Source organism: Physeter macrocephalus, chromosome 20, assembly GCF_002837175.3.
Source record: "Physeter macrocephalus isolate SW-GA chromosome 20, ASM283717v5, whole genome shotgun sequence".
NCBI lineage: Eukaryota > Metazoa > Chordata > Mammalia > Artiodactyla > Physeteridae > Physeter > Physeter macrocephalus.
The window spans coordinates 49,145,892-49,157,007 of NC_041233.1; the positions used below are offsets into that span (position 1 = coordinate 49,145,892).

At 39.4% G+C, this 11,116-nt stretch overlaps 1 protein-coding gene across 1 annotated transcript in view; it reads right to left on the minus strand.

Moving 5' to 3' along the window:
* HTR7 (5-hydroxytryptamine receptor 7) overlaps positions 1-11,116 on the minus strand; it is a 111,347-nt gene that overhangs the window by 4,139 nt on the left and 96,092 nt on the right. Inside the window, exon 4 of the transcript XR_003677709.1 lies at positions 1,822-1,914. The gene's annotated coding sequence lies outside the window, so the exon portion shown is untranslated. The remainder of the gene's footprint in view (positions 1-1,821; positions 1,915-11,116) is intronic.

Below are 11,116 nucleotides of genomic sequence, written 5' to 3' on the forward strand. Positions count from 1 at the left end.
GCCCCGGTCCGGGAAGATCCCACATGCCGCGGAGCGGCTGGGCCCGTGAGCCATGGCCGCTGAGCCTGCGCGTCCGGAGCCTGTGCTCCGCAACGCGAGAGGCCACAACAGTGAGAGGCCTGCGTACCGCAAAAAGAAAATTAAATTAAATAAATAAAAAATAGGTTTATCTTTATATCCTTTGGCCCCGACTTAAGATCATTCAGGTCTAGAAAACCTACCTGCAACAGTAACCCTGGGCAAATAGTCCCAGGAATTCCAATTGTCCACATATGCCCTGTTTGATACATACATTGTATGTCATAATTAGTAGGTAGAGAAATATAAAATATTATACAATGTGGCTGGTGAGGTAAAATGTTCGCTTTCAAAAATCTGAACTTTGAGACCCTAGAAATAGACTGGGAGAGGCTCTGCAATATTCTTTCAGCAGAGGTTCTCTATAAGGCAGGATTCTCCTAGTTGCTCATGTCAGAAACCCAGTTCAAACTAACTTGTTTCAGAAGCTCAAACTTGTCTAATAAGATCGTTCTAAAACTCTGGTTAAGATATTTTTCAAGAAAACATGTCTTTTTCTCAGCTGTCCTCACCAATGGTAGATAAATTAAATAAATGAATGCCCTTTTTAATCTTTGCTGTGGTGAAATGGAAATGGAAACATTTTACCTCGGCCTATATTAGGTAGTGTTGCTATAAAAGCTCACTCTCCACTACAGTTCATGTTATAATGTTGAAGAGACAGTTTACATCCAAAAGATCTGTGCTTTGCATGATCCAAATGGATGATTGGGAATTAGGCCAAGTTTTCCCTTAATTGATTTAATTTACTAAATTTTTTACTTTTGCAGGTAAGTTAAAAGCCAATATTTAAAAGCTTACTACAATTAAATTTCTAAGAACCAAGCAAACAAGTATAAAGAATAATTTTTGACTATGCACCCAGAAATAGTTTCAGGTGTTAATTTTATCTCCACGTCTAAAATATATTCTAACATTCCATTCAGAGCCATTGATGAGAAAGTCGATGGAATAATGGGGATGAGAAGCAACATTCCTCACTAGAATTGCTCTCTTGAGCCAGAAAAAGCAGTCAAAGCTGTCTCACAGCAGCAGATCTCCCAAAGACCAGGACTGGGGGCAACTGGCCAAATCTTCCTGACAAACCTCAGCTATTACCTAATTACCCTCATTTGTCTTTGCTTTAAAAAGCTAGGGAATTCCCTCAGTTCTCAGCTCCAATGGAGCGGGAGAGAGACCTAGCCCATGGCGTAGATGGATTTGGTTAGCAGCTTGCTTTCAGCTGCAAGGGACCCTGGGGGGTCTGTAAGTAACTGAACAAGGTCTGATTTGAGCTACTATTGCCAACACTGTCGGAAATTTCTATAAACACTCTCTCAGGTTCAGACATTGATCCAAGGAATGTATCTTGTAAAAAGGGGACATTGCCTCTGAAAAATGGATTAGTGTATTTGATCAACTGGCTGACCATAAAGAGACAGCAAAAGATGAGAGAATGGGACACAGGTGAGTTAAGTTTTAATAAGGAGACTATAGAAAGGCACACATTAAAGGGCAATAGCAGTTAGGGCAGTGTATTAGGGTTCTCCAGAGAAACAGAACCAGTGTTATTTTATATATATTATATATAAGTTTTTAATATACATACATCATATATATATTTACATACATATCAACCAATATTCTAGAGGTATATATATGTGCATATATATAGATATCTATGTCAATATCTATACATATATAGAGACACAGAGTTTTATACACATACATATATAAAGAGATTTATTATAAGGAATTGCTCACGTGATTATGGAGGTGGAGAAGTCCCTCGATCTACCATCTGCCAGCTGGAAACCCAGAAAAGCTGGTGATGCAGTTCAGTCTGAGTCCAAAGGCCTGAAAACCAGAGGGCTGATGGTCCCATTTCAAATGCAGGAGAAGACTGATGTCTCAGCTCAAGTAGTCAGGCAGAGTGTGAATTTTCCCACCCGCCATCTTTTTGTTCTATTTAGGCCCTCAATGGATTGGATGAAGCCCACCCACATTGGGGAAGGCAATCTGCTTTACTCAATCTATGGCTTCAAATCTCATCCAGAAACACCCTTACAGAAACACCCAGAAAAAACGTTCAGCCAAATATATGGACACCCCGTGATCCAGTCAAATTAATACACAAAATTAACCATCACAGGCAGGCTGCAATAGAAAGGGATAACCAGAAGAAAGCACTGAGATACTAGGTACCTAGAAATGCAGGAATCCAAGAAAAGGATTTGGAAGCAGGAATCACAACCTTTGTTCCCTTCACCATGATCTGGGATTTAACCTTGAACAACTGCTTTTGGGCATTCAGTGTAAGATGAGGTATTTGGAGAAGCAAGAGTGAGTCCCCTCTGAGTTCAGATGCATATTTCCAGGCCCATAAAAACAGTCAGTAACCAGTGAGATGCATTTTGTGGAAGGGAGAATGTCAGGAAAAGTACACATCAGCTGGAAAGCTCACATTTATTACTTACAAGTTAATGTCCTTGAGCTCCGTAAACCTCAGTCCCCTTACCCAAAAACTGGAGATAAGACCTTTTAGGGTTGTTTTGAGGATTAGCAGAATGACTGGTGAGTAAAAAACACTCAATTAATGTAAGCTGTATCAATCGCTGCCATAACACACACACACAAACACACACACACACACACACACACACACACACACACATACACATACACACACATACGATGGTGAAAGCCTGGACCTTGGCCAAGGTCAACATCTCATTCTCAATGGCTAATATTCAACACACATTTGACAAAGATCAACCCTTTGTTTTGTTGACAACATTCTGATCAGCTGCTTGGCCATGGGGACAGAAATATGATGCACTGATTCTTGGCTGACCCTGTGCTAGCACCAATATTAATTAGTTTATGCCAGGAATTCCTCAATAATGTAGGAATTAGCCAGGTCTGCACTTAAAATTAAAACCCATATGTCTTTAAATATAACTGAAAACTATCTAAGATGACCTGTGGGTTATTTCCTTCCACAAGCTTGCTAGATTTTTGGTACCAACAGTAGCATGGAATCCTAAAGGGTACTTACGAGAGAGTTTGTGAGAATCTTGTATATTCCTCTGACAAGATTCTGTAACCATATACAAATGATTTAAATATTATTTCACACAAATCATGCTTTCCATACTAATTGCACACAGAATCAGCTAGATGATTCAGTTTTCCAGCATCTGTGGGAACAGCGACTCGCGACATTTGGAACCTGGATGAGCTGTACCAGAATCACCTGTTAGGCACCCTCCACTGCACCCCAGGGCATAATGAATCAGAATTTCTGTAAATGGGGCCCAGGAATCTTTATGTTTAATAAGCTCCCTGGATCATTCTTATTCAGAGCGAAGTTCAGAAAACACTGGGTTTAAGATATAAGGTGGTATGGCTAATGTTAGAATTAACATTTCTAATATCAGAGCCCTTCGCCTTCAAACTCTGGGGCTGACATTCTATCAAAATTCAGTCTCTTTCTTTGCCTTATTTAAGAACAATTCAGTTAACAGCATCATTCAAAAAATTAAACACTTTTCCGTGCCTTTGGGTCAGCATTCTGGATTCAATTTAATTGTAGATAATTAAAGAGCAGAAACACAGAGCGGGGGGAAGTTCAGTTGTTTAAAGGCTCTGATTTGTGACCGTGGGTAACTTCTCTGCACTTCTACTACCCCAGGGGTAGTTCTCAGAGGTAAGCTGTTCCTCACCCGCCCCATCAGTACACTCTCCCTATATCACGCTCATCACATGTGCTGTGTCCTGCCTTGCATACGTGCCTTGCACACTTGGTGTTCTGCACATGTCACGGTTATGCTACAATCATTTCTCAGCTGGGGAAGTGCTAGGCTTTCCCTAATTGAGTAACTGCACACTCTCAGTGGATGATGGTCAGTTTTTGCGATTCATTTCTTTTCCTCCACGTGATGTTTGCTCTGACCATATTTATTGAAATGCAGTTTTACATCTATTGAACTTAATAAGGAAAAGAATTGAACTTATATTTTGTAGGTTTTTTTCACTTCACTTTTCTTGTAATAATCATTTTTATTATGTTTTTAAATGCATAGCTGTGTCACAGATTTAAAAAACATTCCTTCACCAAAGATAGTTTGCAAAGCACTGCTCTATATCACATTTTGTAAACAACTTCAGACAAAACAGTTCTGATTTACCATGTTCTCACTTGCTAACCAGGAAGGGGTTGTACTAGATCAGCCATGAGATTCTCTAGGTCTGTAATTCTCTGTGTATACAGTGTATCTCATTTTCCTATGGGTGGATTATTCACTTGTGAATTATCCATGACAAACTTTTATATCTACACTGACGTTTTGCTGCCTCTCCTCATAGCTCTGCACCATCTTTCCCACTGTGAGACTGTGTAGGTCTAAAGAATAAAGAACATTTTAATAATAGCCCAATCAAAATGTAATTAAGAAAGGTAATTTGGCACCAAAAATATCATATAATACATATCAAAAATGAATTCTAGATAGTTCTTGCCATCTGCTATTTTGAATTACCACTTCTCTCCTCCACTGAGATTTAAATATTTATATCAATGTATTGAAGTATGCATTTCTTTTTGAACTCCCTGCATGTGCCTTATCATAGTAGACATCACATTTTATTATAATCATTTGTGTAACATTTCAGCTTCCTTGCTAAACACTTAGCTTCACAAGAATGGAATGCATTTCTGTCTTACTCACCACTTAGTTCTACTATTTAGATAGCCTCTGACATATTAATAAATATTTATGTGATTGAATGAGTGAATGGATGAATAAATGAATTTCTTAGAGGAAGAAACATGGATTAGTCTTTCATTTCTTTATTGTCTGCTGAGTATTTCTTGTCCATTACCTTCCTTTTGTTCCATAATCTCTGAGCACAAATTATATAGGATGAATAGAATCTAAGATTTCATGTGTCTGTTCAGGGAGCCATAGTTACAAGATGTCTTAATTCCTTCTCAGGTTTTTGTAAAGTGCCAAATGCCCAGAATAACTGTTATCTGTTAAGTCTACTTCTGATAAGTTAGCAACCTTTCTCCCTTTCTGTTTTGGATTAGACATCATAAATTTTGCTTTTAGATTTTTATTGATGATCACATCACATCTCTCTTGCTTATATTGCATAAGCAGGGTTTTGGTTTTCTCTTCTTTTTTTAATGTATTTAGCCACCAGGAGCTTAAAAAGCAAAGTGTTTCAAGATAAGAAATTACTTGTTTTCTCCAGAGAAAGTGTAGACAAAGCAAGTTGAAAGAGAGACCCAATTAAATAAACTTCTGTCTCTGGGCATGAGATCCCAAGGTCTGCATGCTTCACATGTAATACTAACAAGGCCTTCCTTTTTGGATTTACTCTGCTTAGAGTAAGGAATGACATCACAATATGCATTACTCCCAATGCTTTCAAAATGTGCTGACTTGCTGAAAGTTTCCAAATGGCTTCTTTGTAAGCTGTTAGGGACCATCTGGCTAGCTGTAGATAAACAAGTTTCAACATATGGACCGTAACACATACATGGCACTGCATCACTAGTGCAGAAAATTAAGAAAAGGTCGCTCTCCTGACACGAGAAACTCATGCCAAAGATGCAGCACCATGTAGTGGAGGGCCTGCCTTAAGTTGCACATAGGAAAGCTTAATTCCAGCCCCTTCCTGCCCACTCACTGCACGTGTCACTTGATCACACCAAGTCTCCTGGATTTCCTCATCTGAAAATTAAAAAGAATGCCAAGTCAACGTTGGCTTTCCTCCTTCTCTTTCCCTCCTTCTTTACCTCTCTCCTTTTTTTCCTTCCTTCCTATTAAGAAATATTTATCAATGTTTTATAGTCCTCAGCCCATGGGTCTTTTACCTCCTTTTTTAGGCTTATTCCTAGGTATTTTATGTTTTTGAAGTGATTTTAAACAAGAGTGTTTTTTACTTTCTCTTTCTGATATTTCATTGTTAGTGTAAAGAAATGCAACAGATTTGTGTATATTAATCTTGTATCCTGCTACCTTGTTGAATTCATTTATTATTTCTAATAGTTTTGTCTGGAGTCTTTAGGGTTTTCTCTATACAGTATCGTGTCATCTGCAGATAATGACAACTTACCTCTTCCCTTCCAATTTGGATACCTTTGATTTCTTTTTCTTGCCTTATTGCTGTCACGAGCACTTCCAATACTATGTTGAATAGAAGTGGTAAGAGTGGACAACCTTGTATTATTTCAGATTTTAGCAGGAAGGCTTTCAGCTTTTCACTGTTGAGTATTATGTTGCCTGTGAGTTTGTCATAAATAGCTTTTATTATGTTGAGATATGTTCCCTCTATACCTACTTTGGTGAGCCTTTTTGTCATGAATAGATGTTGAATTTTATCAAATGCTTTTTCTGCATCTATTGAAATGGTCATGTGGTTTTGTCTTTTTTTTTGTTAATGTGATGTATCACACTGATTCATCTGTATATGTTGAACCATCCTTGCTGCCCTGGAATGAATCCAACTTGATCATGGTGTATGATCCTTTTTATGTACTGTTGGATTCGGTTTGCTAAAATTTTGTTGAGGATATTTACATCTATATTCATCAAACATATTGGCCTGTAATTCTCGTTTTTTGTAGTGTTTGTCTGGTTTTGGTATCAGGGTGATGGTGGCTTCATAAAATGACTTTGGAAGTGTTTCCTCCACTTCAATCTTTTGAAATAGTTTGAGAAGGATAAGTGTAAGTACTTCCATTGAAAAAGGAAACATTGATAAAGGAAGTTGAAGATGATTCAAAGAAATGGAAAGATATCACATTCTCTTGGATTGAAAAATTCACATTGTTTAAATGGTCATACTACCCAAAGCAATCTACGGATTTAATGCAATCCCTATCAAATCATCCATGACATTTTTCACAAAACTAGAACAAATAATCCTAAAATTTATATGGAACCACAAAAGACCCAGAATTGCCAAAGCAATCCTGAGGGGGGGGTGGGAAACAAAGCTAGAGCCATAACCCTCCCAGGCTTCAGACAATACTACAAAGCTACAGTAATCAAAGCAGTGTGATACTACTGTGCATATACTTAGAGAAAACAGTAATTCAAAAAGACACATGCACTTCAATATTCATTGCAGCACTATTTACAATAGCCAAGTCATGGAAGCAACCTAAATGCCCATCAACAGACAAATGGATAAAGAAGATGTGGTACATATATATAATGGACTATTACTCAGCCATAAAAAGGAATAAAATTGGGTCATTTGTAAAGAAGTGGATGGACCTAGAGACTGTCATACAGAGTGAAGTAAATCAGAAAGAGAAAAACAAATATGGTATATTAACACATATATGTGGAATCTAGAAAAATGGTACAGATGAACCAGTATGCAAGGCAGAAATAGAGACAAAGATGTAGAGAACAAACGTGTGGACACCAAGGGGGGAAAGGGTGGGGTGGGATGAATTGGGAGATTGGGATTGACATATATGCACTAATATGTATAAAACAGATAACTAATGAGAACCTGCTGTATAGCACAGGGAACTCTACTTCATTTTGCTGTACACCAGAAACTAACACAACACTGTAAAACAACAATACCCCAATTAAAAAAAAAAACAAAAAACAGTGTGGTATTGGCACAAAAAAAAGACATATAGATTCAACAGAACAGAATAGAGAGCCCAGAAAGAAACCTATAAACCTATGGTCAATCAATCTTAGACAAAGGAGGCAAGAATATACAATAGAGAAAAGGCTGTCTCTTCAGCAAGTGGTATTGGGAAAGCTGGACAGCCGCATGTAACTCAATGAAGTTAGTGCACACCCTCACACCATACACAAAAATAAACTCAAAATGGTTTAAAGATCTAAATATAATATATGATACCATAAAACTCCTAGAAGAGAATATAGGCAAAAGTTTCTTGGACATAAATCATAGCAATATTTTCTTAGATCAGTCTCCCAAGGAAAAGAAATAAAAACAAAAAAAAAAAATACATGGTACCTATTCAAACTTAAAAGCTTTTGCACAGCAAAGAAAACTATCAACAAAAAGAAAAAACAACCTACAGAATGGGAGAAAGTATTTGCAAACAACGCAACTGACAAGAGGTTAATTTCCAAAATATAATAACAACTTACACAACTCAATGTAAAAAACAAAACAAAACAAAACAAAAAAAACCCAAACAACCCAATCAAAAAATGGGCAGAAGACCTAAATAGACATTTCTCTAAGGAAGACATACAGATGGCCAGCAAGCACATGAAAAGATACTCAACATTGCTAATTATTAGAGAAATGCAAATCAAAACCACAATGAGGTATCATCTCACACCAGTCAGAATGGCCATCATCAAAAAGTCTACAAAGAGGGACTTCCCTGGTGGCACAGTGGTTAAAAATCCGCCTGCCAATGCAGGGGACACGAGTTCGAGCCCTGGTCCAGGAAGATCCCACATGCCATGGAGTAACGAAGCCCATGAGCCACAACTACTGAGCCTATGCTCTAGAGCCCATGAGCCACAACTACTGAGCCTGTGTACCACAATTGCTGAAGCCCAGACACCTAGAGCCCGTGTTCTGCAACAAGAGAAGCCACCACAATGAGAAGCCTGTGCACAACAAAGAGTAGCCTCCATTTGCTGCAACTAGAGAAAGCCCACATGCAGCAACGAAGACCCAATGCAGCCAAAAATAAATAAATAAAATACATTAATTTTTTAAAAAGTCTACAAAGAATAAATGCTGGAGAGGGTGTGGAGAAAAGGAAACTCTCCTACACTGCTGGTGGGAATGTAAATTGATATAACCACTATGGAAAACAGTATGGAGATTCCTTAGGAAAGTAAAAATATAGCTACCAAACTAAAAATAGAGCTACTATATGATCCACCAATGCCACTCCTGAGCACATAACTGGAAAAGACAAAAACTCTAATTTGAAAAGATACATCCACCCCAACGTTCACAGCAGCACTATTTAAAATAGCCAAGACATGGAAGCAACCTAAGTGTACATCAAGAGATGAATGCATAAAGATGTGATACACACCCACACACACTAGAATATTACTCAGCCCTAAAAAAGAATGAGATAATGACATTTGCAGAGATTGGTTCAAGACGGCGGAGTAGAAGGATGTGCTCTCACTCCCTCTTGCAAGAGCACTGGAATCACAGCTAACTGCTGAACAATCATAGACAGGAAGACACTGGAACTCACCAAAAAAGATATCCCACACCCAAAGACAAAGGAGAATCCACAATGAGATGGTAGGAGGGGTGCAATCACAATAAAATCAAATCCCATAACTGCTGGGTGGGTGACTCACAAACTGGAAAACACTTATACCACAGAAGTCCACCCACTGGAGTGAAGGTTCTGAGCCCCACGTCAGGCTTCCCAACCTGGGGGTCCAGCAACGGGAAGAGGAATTCCTAGAGAATCAGACTTTGAAGGCTAGCGGGATTTGATTGCAGGACTTCAACAGGACTGGGGGAAACAGAGACTCCACTCTTGGAGTGGAGTAGTGTGTGCATCGGGACCCAGGGGAAGGAGCAGTGACCCCATAGGAGACTGAACCAGACCTTCCTGCTAGTGTTGGAGGGTCTCCTGCAGAGGCAGGGGGTGGCTATGTCTCATCGTGAGGACAAGGACACTGGCAGGAGAAGTTCTGGGAAGTACTCCTTGGTGTGAGCCCTCCCAGAGTCTGCCATTGGCCCCAACAAAGAGCCCAGGTAGGCTCCAGTGTTGGGTCACCTCAGGCCAAAGAACCAAAAGAGAGAGAACCCAGCCCAACCCATCATCAGGCAAAAGGATTAAAGTTTTACTGAGCTCTGGCTACCAGAGCAACAGCCAGCTCTACCCACCACCAGTCCCTCCCATCAGGAAACCTGCACAGGCTCTTAGATAGCCTAATCCACCAGAGGGCAGACAGCAGAAGCAAGAAGAACTACAATCCTGCAGCCTGTGGAACAACAGCCACATTCACAGAAACATAGACAAGATGAAAAGGCAGAGGGCTATGTACCAGATGGAGGAACAAGATAAAACCCCAGAAAAACAACTAAATGAAGTGGAGATAGGCAACCTTCCAGAAAAAGAGAACAAACAAACAGAGATGAACAATACAATAACTGAAATGAACAATACACTAGAGAGAATCAATAGCAGAATAACTGAGGCAGAAAAACGGATAAAGGACCCAAGAAAATATTTGAAGAGATTATAGTCGAAAACTACCCTAACATGGGAAAGGAAATAGCCACCCAAGTCCAGGAAGCACAGAGAGTCACAGGAAGGAGAAACACAAGGAGAAACACGCTGAGACACGTAGTAATCAAATTGGCAAAAATTAAAGACCAAGAAAAATTATTGAAAGCAGCAAGGGAAAAACGACAAATAACATACAAGGGAACTCCCATAGGGTTAACAGCTTATTTCTCAGCAAAAACTCTACAAGCCAGAAGGGAGTGGCAAGACATATTTAAAGTGATGAAAGAGAAGAACCTACAACCAAGATTACTCTAACTGGAAAGGATCTCATTAAGATTCAATGGAGAGGGCTTCCCTGGTGGCGCAGTGGTTGCGTGTCCGCCTGCCGATGCAGGGGAACCGGGTTCACGCCCCGGTCTGGGAGGATCCCACATGCCGCGGAGCGGCTGGGCCCGTGAGCCATGGCCGCTGAGCCTGTGCGTCCGGAGCCTGTGCTCCGCAACGGGAGAGGCCACAACAGAGGGAGGCCCGCATACCACAAAAAAAAAAAAAAAAAAAAAAAAAAAAAGATTCAATGGAGAAATCAAAATCTTTAGAGACAAGCAAAAGTTAAGACAATTCAGCACCACCAAACCAGCTCTAAAACAAATGCTAAAGGAACTCCTCTAAGTGGGAAACACAAGAGAAGAAAAGGACCTACAATAACAAACCCAAAACAATTAAGAAAATGGTAAGAGGAACATACATATCAATAATTACCTTAAACATGAATGGATTAAACACTCCAACCAAAAGACACAGGCTCGCTGAATGGATACAAAA